The following is a 12313-nucleotide window of genomic DNA, read 5'->3' as shown; positions in this document are numbered from 1 at the left end:
TAACACTCGAAATGTATATAAGAAATACTCAAGTTAATAAAAAAAAATCTAAAAAAAATTATCTAAAAAACGAATTATTTTATCAGGTACAGGTGCATCATGCATATGACTAAGATATAAAATTATTGGAACAATAGTACCGTTATCATTTTATGATTACTTAAATTTTCCTATCTCTATAAAAGAAAAATAAATGCACCAGACATGTGGTCAAAATAGTGAAATTTTTGGCTCAGATCATGTTGGTGGGTAAGAGAGATTTCATGATAGGACTAAGCTCATCTCCTCTAAAAAGAAAAAAAAATACAGAGTTTTGAATGACAAGGCATACTAAAATAACCATAGTAAGAGACATTTGGGGGTGGAAATGACATATGTTTAAGGTGATTAGGCCATCTGTATGGCTAATTGTCTTTTCTCAAAGTTAGGACTCTATCATTCCCATGAGAATGGAAGACAGCCACATTATTATTCTTGTGATCATTTTACATTAAAAGGATGTTTTCTGTGTCCTAAACTTTCTTCAAAGTGAAATAGAATGAATCTACAATGGCAACTTTCCTAGAATAAAATGCTCTGCATAATGGAAAAATGGTTGAAACAAGCTTTAAATTCTTTTGAGAATGTTTAGCTTAGGGTTCTGATCTTTAGTATATGCTCCTTGAGTTGTAAGAAACTGTCACTATTTGCCTAAGTCTATATTTGATGGAGGTGCACTTTTTTTTTCATAGCAGGTTTCACCACTTAAAACACAGGCCTGAATGTTAGAAGAGATATCAGAAGGCTTCAACTATGTTCAGTCAAGGAGAATCTGTCACACCTCCATACCTACATCTTAGGAAATTGTCAACAAATAATGGCCCACATTTATGATTATATGTTTGCAAATGTTTTACTTTATTCAACTTTTAATTGCAATAAATACATTAAAATTAAAGATAATCTATTAATAAAAGGTGAAATATTTTCTTAAATAAATATTGTGAGATTTTTACAAATTGTGCTTTTTCAGTTTAATTCTGGTACAGTTATATAATTAATGGCCAAATTCACTTTGTGTAACAGCTGTAGCAGATTTTGATCTCTCAATTCTAAGAAATCAACTCTACTTTTTAACAAGTGTATGATATTATGGAATCAATTAAATAATAAATGCCAGTTTCCTCATTTAATGAAGCAGACATTATAGGAATAACTGCTGTTCAAAGTTATGGTGAGAAATAAATGACCTAATTGCTAGGCAAAAATACCTGGCAAGAATTAAAAACAACAAAGGATTCTCAATTAAGGAATGTTGAATGGCTGAGAAGCACCTAAAGAAATGTTTGTTCAACATTCTTAGACATCAGGAAAATGCAAATGAAAATGACAATGAGATTGTACCTTACACCAGTCAGAATGGCTAAGATCAAAAGCTCAGGTGACAGCAGATGCTGGTAAGGATTTGGAGAAAGAGGAACACTCCTCTATTGCTGGTGAGATTGAAAGCTGGTATAACAACTCTGGAAATCAGTCTGGAGGTTCCTCAGAAAATTGAAAATAGTTCTACCTGAGGACCCAGCTATACCACTCCTGGGCATATACTCCAAAAATGTTCCAACATATAACAAGGATACATGCCCCATTATGTTCATAGCAGCCTTATTATTCTGGCTATTATAAATTTTCTGGCTATAATAATATTATTATAATTATTATAATATTAATATTATTATAATATTATAATAGCCAGAAGCTGGAAAGAACACAGGTGTTCCTCAACAGAGGAATAGATATAGAAAATGTGGGACATTTACACAATGGAATACTACTCAGCTATTAAAAACAATAACTTCTTGAAATTCTTAGGGAAATGGATGATACTAGAAAATATCACCCTGAGAGAGGTAACCCAGTCACAAAAGAACACACATGGTATGCACTCACTGATAAGCTTGGATAACCCAAGATACAATCCACAGACCACATAAAGCTCAAGAAGAAGGAAGAACAAAGTGCAGATGCTTCAGTCCTTCTTAGAAGGGGAAACAAAATAATTAAGGGAGGTAGAGGCTAGGAGGGACATGGGAGAAAGGGACGAGAGGATGGGGGGAAAGAGAGGCAGGATCAGGTGTGGGAGACTGGGAAGGTGTACAGAAGTTCAGGAAACTAAACAGAAGTATGTAGCAATGGGGAATGAGGAATAGAGGCTAGCCACTAGAAAGTCCCAGATGCCAGGAAAGCAAGAACCTCCCAGCACCCAATTGCAATGGCATTAGCTGAAATACCCACCAAAAGGGAGAGAGTACCTGTAGAGACTGTATCCAGAGTTAGGCACAGCCCTTGGTTGAGGGATGGGGCCACCCACCCATTTCCTAAATTTTAACGCAAAATTGCTCCTGTGTAAAGGAAATGCAGGGAGGAACAAAGAGTGGAGCAGAGACTGAAGGAAAGGCTATCCAGAGACTTTCCCATCTGAGGATCCATCCAGTATGCAGCCACCAAACTCAGACACTATTGATAGTGTCAAGAAGGGCTTGCTGACAGGAGACTGATATAGCCTTTTCTTGAGAAGCTCTGCTAGAACCTGACCAATACAGATGTGGATGCTCACAACCAACTAACAGACTAAGCACAGACACCCCAGTTTAGGACTTAGGGAAATGACTGAAGGAGCTAAAGGGGTTTGCAACCCCATAGGAAGAACAATATCAACCAACCAGACACCGCAGAGCTCCCAGGGACTAAACCACCAACTAAAGAGTACACATGGAAGGCCCATGGCTCCAGCTGCATATGTACCAGAGGATGGCCTTATCTGGCATCAGTGAGAATGGTGGCCCTTGGTCCTGTGAAGGCTCAATGCCCAAGTGTAGGGGAATGCAAGGGCGGTGAAGCATTGGCAGCGGGTGGGTATGTGAGTGGGTAGTTGGGGTAGCTACTTCATAGAAGCAGGGGGGAGGGGAGAGGGAGAGAAGAGAAAGGAGGGGATGGGGATTTGTGGAGGGAAACCAGGAATGGGAATAACATTTGAAACGTAAATAAATAAAATAACCAATAAAAAAGAAGAAAACAAAAAAGAAAAGAAAGGCAATTTGATATTTTTAATATTAAATGAGTATAGGCAGAGAAAGCAATTCACAAACTCATATATTATCTTGTTTGAAAACCACTAACAGTAAGAACATTACATTTTTATATGAGTAATTTTTATTTATTTTATATACTTATTTTAGCATATTTTATTTATTTCTTCTATATAATTATACGAGAACATGTCATATATTAATATGATATCCCATTTCCTTAAAACTGTACTGGTTAAAATCTCAAATTTACCCATGCTTCTTAAAGGTGCCTGCTTTATAAATCAAAGCTAAAAGAGCACTGCTGATTTTAAGTTTTGTTTCAATATAATATTTCATCAATGCTATTTTGAGACATATATCTTAACAGTTCACTGAATAAATGAGTTGTTCTAATTTCTTTCCTATGATTTCTAGTATGTTTTTTTCCAGAAAACTTTTGTGTGTATGCTGATGCACACAATTGTGTTCTTGCTTTTCACATATGTGTTTAATCATTTTTGCCTTTTTGCTGTTTTATTTTCTTTGTATATGGCCTTTCTAATGTAAAGAATTGTGCACATATGAAATTAGCAAATTTTACCAAAAATAATTATGTCCTACTTAGGAGATAGCATCACAAATGAAGGAAAATATTAATATTAAAGCAAAAGGCCCTGGTAGCACATGAAGATATAGATTAATAAGGAGATAAAACAGCTTAAGCTTCAGTTTGTATTAAATGAATATCCGTAAATACTGATCTAACCATCTATTTTCACCTAATTTGCAATCGCAAATATTTCCCTCAAAAATCTGTCCAAGGGGCATTTATTTGATTTCAGAGAACTTGTTATAACTTACATTTATTTATACCTGTTAAAATTGTATATCTAACATAGTCAGTAGATTTATGTTATAAAGGATATACCAGTACATAAGCAAAATCAAGCAAATAGTATCAGTACTTGACATTTTGTGTCTTGATTCTAATTTTTGCAATGTTAATATACATTAAATTTTATCATACATAGGTTCTTAAATGATAGGTGAAATAACATGCCTCTGAATCAGTTTTCAGACTACTGACAGACTTGTTTAATACCCAGCCCTTAATTGAAACAACCTGATTAAAGAAGAGAACTCTAGAAGCAATGAGTACATATGAAAGATACAATTGGTTTAGTATTATTTTAACTAATCAGAGAATCAAAGTCTAACATGTTCCTCCACCAGTACTCTGCAGTATAGATAAAGAACAGTGTGTTAACCAAGGATGGACATAAAAGGGACAATGAAGTGTTTACCATACAGAAGACTATTACTTGTTTCTTTGTTTATTGCCATAATGGGATCATTGTTTCCTTATTAAAGTTCAGTTGAGGCCAGAAATACTACATGCTTTATTAATAACAGTCAGTAAGTAATAAATGCAGTAGTGCTAGCACCTATTCTCCTGCTGTTATCATTTTGATCTAGTTCAGCAGTAGGTGAAGGTTTAAACAATTATTCACTTCACATCTTGTTAGTTATTTTATATTTCTATTTCTATTCATTTGCATACCCACTTTGGCTCTTCTCCCTGGTACAAACACTGTGTTTAAATCATCTCCTCTTCTTAGAAGAAGTGAAAATAATTTATAAATAAATAACTTTTTAAACAAATATATTTTTACAATTTTGATTAAAATTCTTTTGCATGTGAATGTTTTTATTTTATGAATTATAATATATGGGAATCCAGTTTTCATAATCATTTAATTATTTTATCTTTTATGAATCACAATTATGATTTCAGGCTCAGTTTCTATTGAAAGCAGTACACCTTTTCTGTATTTTACTTTCATATTCTGTACATATAAGAAAATGTAATTTCAAGCAACTGATTTCCTTCCTTAGAATGGCCTTTGTAGGTGATTTTTATTGGAAATTAATCTATACATCAGTATAATTCTGAAATCAGAGGAGAACCCCCACCATTACAAATGCTGTAATGAATACCCTACTATATGTCTTATAGACCTGTGCGAAAATTTCTCTGGGATAAATGCCAATTGTGGAATTGCTGTGTCAAAGGGTATGTATATACTTAATTTGACTAAGTAGTAACAGATGGCTAGGCAGATTGCTGCTGTCATCTACACTACCACCAGTGGAGCGCTCAGGTTCTTATGTCACCATAACTACGTGGTTGATTCCTTTTATAGTTCATGTATTCCTCCATTATTTCCTAACTATTATAGAAAGTAGGAACAATGTCTCATACTTTTTAAAACATCATCCATTAGAAATCCTTGGCATTATGAAACTATAAGGCTTAGAGCTTAAACCTGACAGATGAAGTCTCTACTCAAACTGGCTCAAATACTCAAATGTCCTACAAGGAACAACTGGTGTGTATTTAATATTTTTGAAAACATGAAATGTTTTTCATCCAACACAAATTAAACTTGCTTTTTTCATACATTTTAATATAGTGATGCAATTTTGACCACTCTTTGGTTTTATACTTATGACACACAATAAAAACAGTGTAAATACATGTAATGCTTTCAAAATTGTCCGTTTTGAATGTCTTAAATTATGAAAATTCAGTTATATTTGGAGAAGTTTATGTAGCAGAAATTGTGATATTTTATCATGTTTTCATCACAGATCCCATCGTATTGGCTTTTATGTTAAAAATCTCTGAATAGGAAAAATATGTTCTCACTGATTTACTAATTTTAAAACAAAAAAGATAGCACCTACGTACAGTATTAGAATGTACTATTAGATTTTTGTCTGTTAAATTTTCTTAATCTTCATTCAATTGTTTGATTGAAAAACAAATAAAAACGATGCTAGTCAGTGGTAGAAAAAGCTATCTTCAATCAGATTATCATGAATTACATAATGCTTCACCATTGGTATGTACTGACCATTCAATATATTAATGGCACTTTCTTTTTTTATGTCCAAATGATAAAATTCCCATTCCAGGTACAGCTTAAGAAATGGGCACCCATGTTCTTTAAAATAATGCTGGGTAAATAACAAGAATTCACAAATATACACTGACTGGTGTGTCAATTTTTAAATGAAATCTTCTGTTCTTTAACTCTTTTTGGTCACATCTTGGCATTGCTTGTATAGGTGCACAAACTTGCCTTATTACCATCTGTTCTCTTGTTTTCTCATTTGGGTGTTAATGCAGGCAAAGAATATGGGCCGATGACTACAGTTACATTGTATATTATGAAAATGCATCCTTTGATGATTTGTGCAGCATATAAGCACATAAGTTGTAATAAAATATTTTCTCACCTTTTTCACTTTTAAACATGTACACCTAATGGATATGGAAGCAAGGTTGAGATAGCCACAAAATGTGATCTGAGGAGGTATGAATTGTTTTAGGGTGAATATGTAATAACTCTTCCTAAATTATTTCTCAATATTACTGCATAAGCTTCTCAGTATTTGAAAGAAATGATGACACCCCTTTGGTTGATATTGCTTGCTTACTTAGTCACTAATCACTTTAAATGGGTAAGCATTAGAAATATTGTGCAGAAAGATAAGTTTGGATCATATTAATAATTTTGATGACATTATTGTTGACAAAAATCACAAACAAGCCCTATCTTTAGTAACATTAGGAAGAATGGATTTTAAATTTCCTGTCTCTATGTTGAATGGGAGGATTAGAAATCTACTCATTCTTTTTTTTTTTTTTCAAATCTCTTTTCAACTTTATGCATCTATCTTGGTCTGTTCATATTTTTATATTTTGATTATTTTTCTATATAGGCTATTTTTTTTATTATTAACTTGAGTATTTCTTATATACATTTCAAGTGTTATTCCCTTTCCCGGTTTCTGGGCAAACATCCCCCTCCCCCCTCCCCTTCCTTATGGGTGTTCCCCTCCCAACCCTCCCCCCATTGCCGCCCTCCCCCCATAGACTAGTTCACTGGGGGTTCAGTCTTAGCAGGACCCAGGGCTTGATAGAGAGTGACTGGAGAAGATCAGAGAAGTAGCCAAGATTGTAGGAGGGAAATATAAAAATACATGTGGTTAAATCTAAATAAGTCTCAACCTAGTATGAATATGAATCAAAAGCAGGAAGACTATAGAGAATAAATGCCTAATTTATGTAAGGCTTGACCTCATGAAATACTAAGAATTTTAAGTTAAATTTTGAAAAGAATGGAACATTATAACCATGAGGGGCCACCTGGTTACCTTTCTGGTTATCCTGATCTCTGTTGACATACTTGATGATCATTCATGGATCCTTTTCTCTAGCTCTTTTATTTCTGTATTTACGGTTTCATAAACTGATAATCTTCATAACTTTAAATAAAATACTGACATTCTGATACCAGTAAATCTTCATATACAACTCAAACTCCTATTCATTTTCATCCATCAATATGCATCTTACAATTTCCTATTTAATCTCTCTATTTCGAAACCCGTGGGCATCTCATCCCACATGTCAGACCTAGACTCTTCAGATCTTAATCCCATGACCTATAATGCTTAATTGGTCACAAATAGCTTGATGCTTTCTGTGTCTATTTGGATGACTTCCTGACTTCTTTCTTTTCACACTCTACGTCTAGTAAATGTGATACAACATGAAGATATATCCGGAAATATTACTGCACCAAACTTTTAAGTGGTCTAAAAGTTCATGTTCCCTCTCTATGTCTCAAAATGCCTGGTGTTATACAAATATCAGGAAATTTGTTGTACATACCAGGATGTGTTTGTTGTGTATCCAGGTTTATAATGCCTTCCATTTAACTCAGAAAACATATAGTCAGAATCTTTAAAAGTAACTTAATAAGGCTTTACACAATGAGCCTCTTATTTAATCTCTTGGCATAACCGTTTTCAGTATGACACAATTCGATTGTTTTACATATGTTTCCCATAGGTATCTGGGTATGCCTTGGGGAATACACAGGGCGTTTTCTCATTTGAAATGACGTGCACAATCTGACTTCTCTTATTTGCTTACATAGTTCCTCCCGCAGTTGGTGCACCTTAAAATTCAGAGAACACTTTCTTAGTCCCATTACTTTGTTCCTTGCTCCATGGTATTTACCATCATAAAATATACTAAAAGCTCAATTTTGTTTAATAATTATATTATATCCTTCCAATAGTAAAAAATTTTCTTATATTAGAGATCTTTTCAAATTTGATCATAGATAATATCCATATCTCTTATACAGTATCTACTAGATAATGATGAAAAGTTCTAGAATGAATAAGAAGAAAATCCCATTGATATCAAGGAACCATATTTCATTCTCAGTACTTACAGTTGCACAACCAAAAATCATTCAAAATAATGATTTATTTTTGTCAACCAAAGACAAAATCATGCATTGGGGAAACTGATTTAGAAATAAAATGAATAAAAAGGGATTAAGAAATCTATGATGATGGTGTGTAGATATTTTACTCTTTTAAAATATTTTAATGTTAGTATGTATGGCAATGGTGCTTTAGTACATGTTAAAGACTTGTATGTTTAGCACGCAAAATGAAGTATTTATAAATAAATGACTTGATATATGGACTTTATTTTTAAATATCCTGCCAGAAATTTATTGTGATATTTATCTTAATTATCAATGAATGGTCATAGGTACTAAGAGTTATACTATTTTCATTACTATTCATTTGCACTATGTGTATGAAAATCTCAACACCATTGTACATTAAAGATAAAATGATGAATTTTATAATTTATAATGCCAGTAACAAAGTATTTAATTTTATGGAAAACAATATAGTTATTTTAAAAGTATGGCTTTATCTCTAAAGAATGACCACATTGTGAGTCATGCTTAATAATTAATACAAAGGGGTAAATGTGGAGAAAAGGAACACTCTTCCATTGTTGGTGGGATTGCAAGCTGGTACAACCACTCTAGAAATCAGTCTAGAGGTTCCTCAGAAAATTAAACATGGTACTATCTGAGGACCTAGCTATACCACTCCTGGGCATATACCCAATAGTTGTTCCAACATACAACAAAGACCAGCTTTATTTATAATAGCCAGGAACTGGAAAGAACCCAGATGCCTTTCAACAGAGGAATAGATACAGAAAATGGTACATCTACACAATGGAATATTACTCAGCTATTAAAATCAATGACTTCATGAAATTAATAAGCAAATGGATGGAACTAGAAAATATCATCCTGAGTGAGGTAATCCAATAACATAAAAATACACATGGTATGCACTCACTGATAAGCGGATATTAGTCCAAAATCTGAGATTACCCAAGATACAATCCACAGTCCATATGAAGCTCAAGAATAAGGGTGATCAAAGTATGGATGCTTCAGTTTTTCTCAGCAGAAGGAACAACATATTCATAGGAGGAGATACAGAGACAAAGTTTGGAGCAGAGACTGAAGCAATGGCCATTCAGAGCCTGCTCCACACGGGGATCCAAGCCGTATACATACAACTACCAAACTCAGACAGCTTTGCTGATGCCAATAAGTGCATGCTGACAGGAGCCTGATATAGCTGTCTCCTGAGAGGCTCTGCCAGAGCATGACAAATACAGAGGAAGCTGATTACAACCAACCATTAAACTGAGAACTCCTCCCCATTGGTTGAGTTAGAGAAAGGATTGACTGAGCTGAAGGGGTTTGCAATACCATAAAAACAACAACACCAACCAACCAGAGTTCTCAGGGACTAAAACCACCATCCAAGGAGTACACATGAACAGACCCATGGCTCCAGCTGCATATGCAGCAGAGGATGGCCTTCTCGAGCACCAAAGGGAGAAGTCCTTAGTCCTGCCAAGGCTGGAACCCCCAGGATAGGGGAATATCAGGGCAGGGACGTGGAAAGGTGTGGATGGATGGGTGGGAGAACACCCTCATAGAAGAATGGGGAGGGGCATGGAAAAAGGGGTTTGTGGAAGGAAACCAAGAAAGGGGATAACATTTGAGATGTAAATTTAGAAAGTCCAAGAAAAAAAAGAATAAAATTATGTATACATTTAAAACTATCAAAAATATTCTAAATGCTAGTCTACAAAGAAATTTAGATATATTAGCAAAAACTATCCATTCTGATTAACCAGAAAACTGTCATTTAAGCTATACATGACTGTGTATAACATTAACATATAAATATCAAAATTTATAGATATTTCTAATGAAAGTATTACTTATTTTTATCTTCTGTTTGTATATCGTCACAGATAGATATAGATGTAAATTATGTAATGTTGATACATAAGCAATGAAATATCATTAGGTGAGTAAGTTCTGAATCATGAGTCATTTTGATGATAAAACATAGAGGAGAAATAGATGAGATCATGAACATAATATTTTTGAAAATGGTCTCATCTCATAAAATATAGAGACAGTCATTATAAATAGTGCAGTTGCATAAATAATTTCACATAAATCTGATACAAGGATAAGATATACTTAAGTATCTTTAAAAATCTAGAGGATGATAATAGCAGCAAAATATTAATGGGATGATTTAACAATTATTTCATTAGATGAATTCTTCTTAGTATTAAAAATATTCTCATATAGAAAATAAAAGTTCTGATCATAAAAATCATAGTAATGAGCCTTTTTGTTCTCATTTTTAATTTTTAGTTATTGTCTTATCGATTATTTATAATTTTTTTACAAAAATATTATCAAGAAACCCTCAACCTGAAAACTTCTGAATAGTTTTGGAGTTTAATCACAACCAGTGTTCATTTGAATCATATTAAAAGTGTTCTGTAGCCCAAAGGCTGATTGATCCTACATTCTCATTTGAGCTTATATGGAAATGATTACATATCACTTTCAAACCTGGCTTTGCTTTGTAGTCTATAGTCTTTCAGTATTACATAATATAATATAATGTTAATTCTTTGAGTATTTCATATATGTATATAACAAAATTTGATCAAATTTCCCACTAATAACACATTCCAGCTTCTCCCATATCCTTCCCTTTCATTCTTTTAATTATTAAAAAAGAAACACACTTGGGACCAGTTAGTTTTGTCCATATACAAATAGATATGGAGCTGTCCATTGGAGCATTGCCAACTTACCAGGGACTGCCCCTCTGAAGAATACTAACTCTCTTTACCATCTACCAGATATCAACAACTTTCAGATAGGGGATGGGGTTCCTATGTCCCTTCCCACTGCTTTTAGAATGTTAACTGTCTTGATCCTATGCTGGTCTTACCTAGGCAATCATACTAGCTGACGTGTTAATGATTACAACAGTTCTGTCATATAGAGGAGACAATGTTATACCCCATTTTACCTGAACCTCTTACACACACACACACACACACACACACACACACACACACACACACACACACACAAATCATTCCATCATTCCATGCCCTTCTATTGTGATGTTTCTTTAATTTTAAGGGGAAGATGCATAGTGACCATGTTCTATTTAGACCACACATTCTTGTTTTCTGCAATTTAACCAGTTGTGAGACCCTGTATTTACTGCTATCCATCACACAAAGAAGCTTCTCTGGTGAGGACTGAGAAATGCAATAAGCCTATGCCCTGTAATTCCATGATAAGTTTCAGAGTTTTACTGTATAACATTAAGATCTTTGATCCATTTAGAACTTATTTGAAGGCAGATTGAAGGACAAGATCCTGTGTCTTTTGTGATACACTGATACACATAAAAGACTCTCTCTCTCTCCATCTCTCTCTCTCTCTCTCTCTCTCTCTCTCTCTCTCTCTGTGTGTGTGTGTGTGTGTGTGTGTGTGTGTGTGTGGTGTGTGTGTGTATGTGTGTGTGTGTGTTTTTCTCTGTTTCTCTTTCTCTCTCTGTCTCTGGCAATGTCTCTATCTTTCTACCTCTGCCCCCCTCTGAGAGAAAGAGAGAGAGTAGTAAAAAAGTTGAGCCAGTCCTTTTTGTTGTTATTGTTTTGTTTTTAAAAAATAAATTCATGATATTTCAAATGATATTCCCCTTCCCAGTTTCCCCTCCAAAAAATCTTTGGTCTTGAGCCTCTGCAGCAACTATGTGTGCTGCCACAACTGCTATAAATTCTTCCTATGTGAATTATTCTTACATGACTTTCCTACTATGCATTATAATATGATGAAAATGCAAATAAATTAAGGTAAAAATTTTCAAGATGTAGTCTAAGAAATTGTGAAAATTGAAATGATTTACTGAATTCTTAGAAAACGTACAAACCATGAATCATGTACATTCAGAATTTACTGATTATT

The 12313-nt window shown here is 33.9% G+C and overlaps 1 protein-coding gene across 2 annotated transcripts in view; it reads left to right on the top strand.

Annotated features, from left to right (window-relative positions):
- Il1rapl1 (interleukin 1 receptor accessory protein-like 1) overlaps positions 1 to 12313 on the top strand; it is a 1504708-nt gene that overhangs the window by 645860 nt on the left and 846535 nt on the right.

This window comes from Rattus norvegicus, chromosome X (assembly GCF_036323735.1).
Source record: "Rattus norvegicus strain BN/NHsdMcwi chromosome X, GRCr8, whole genome shotgun sequence".
Lineage (NCBI taxonomy): Eukaryota > Metazoa > Chordata > Mammalia > Rodentia > Muridae > Rattus > Rattus norvegicus.
The sequence above is the reverse complement of the archived record's forward strand: the minus strand, read 5'-3'. Positions and strand labels throughout refer to the sequence as shown.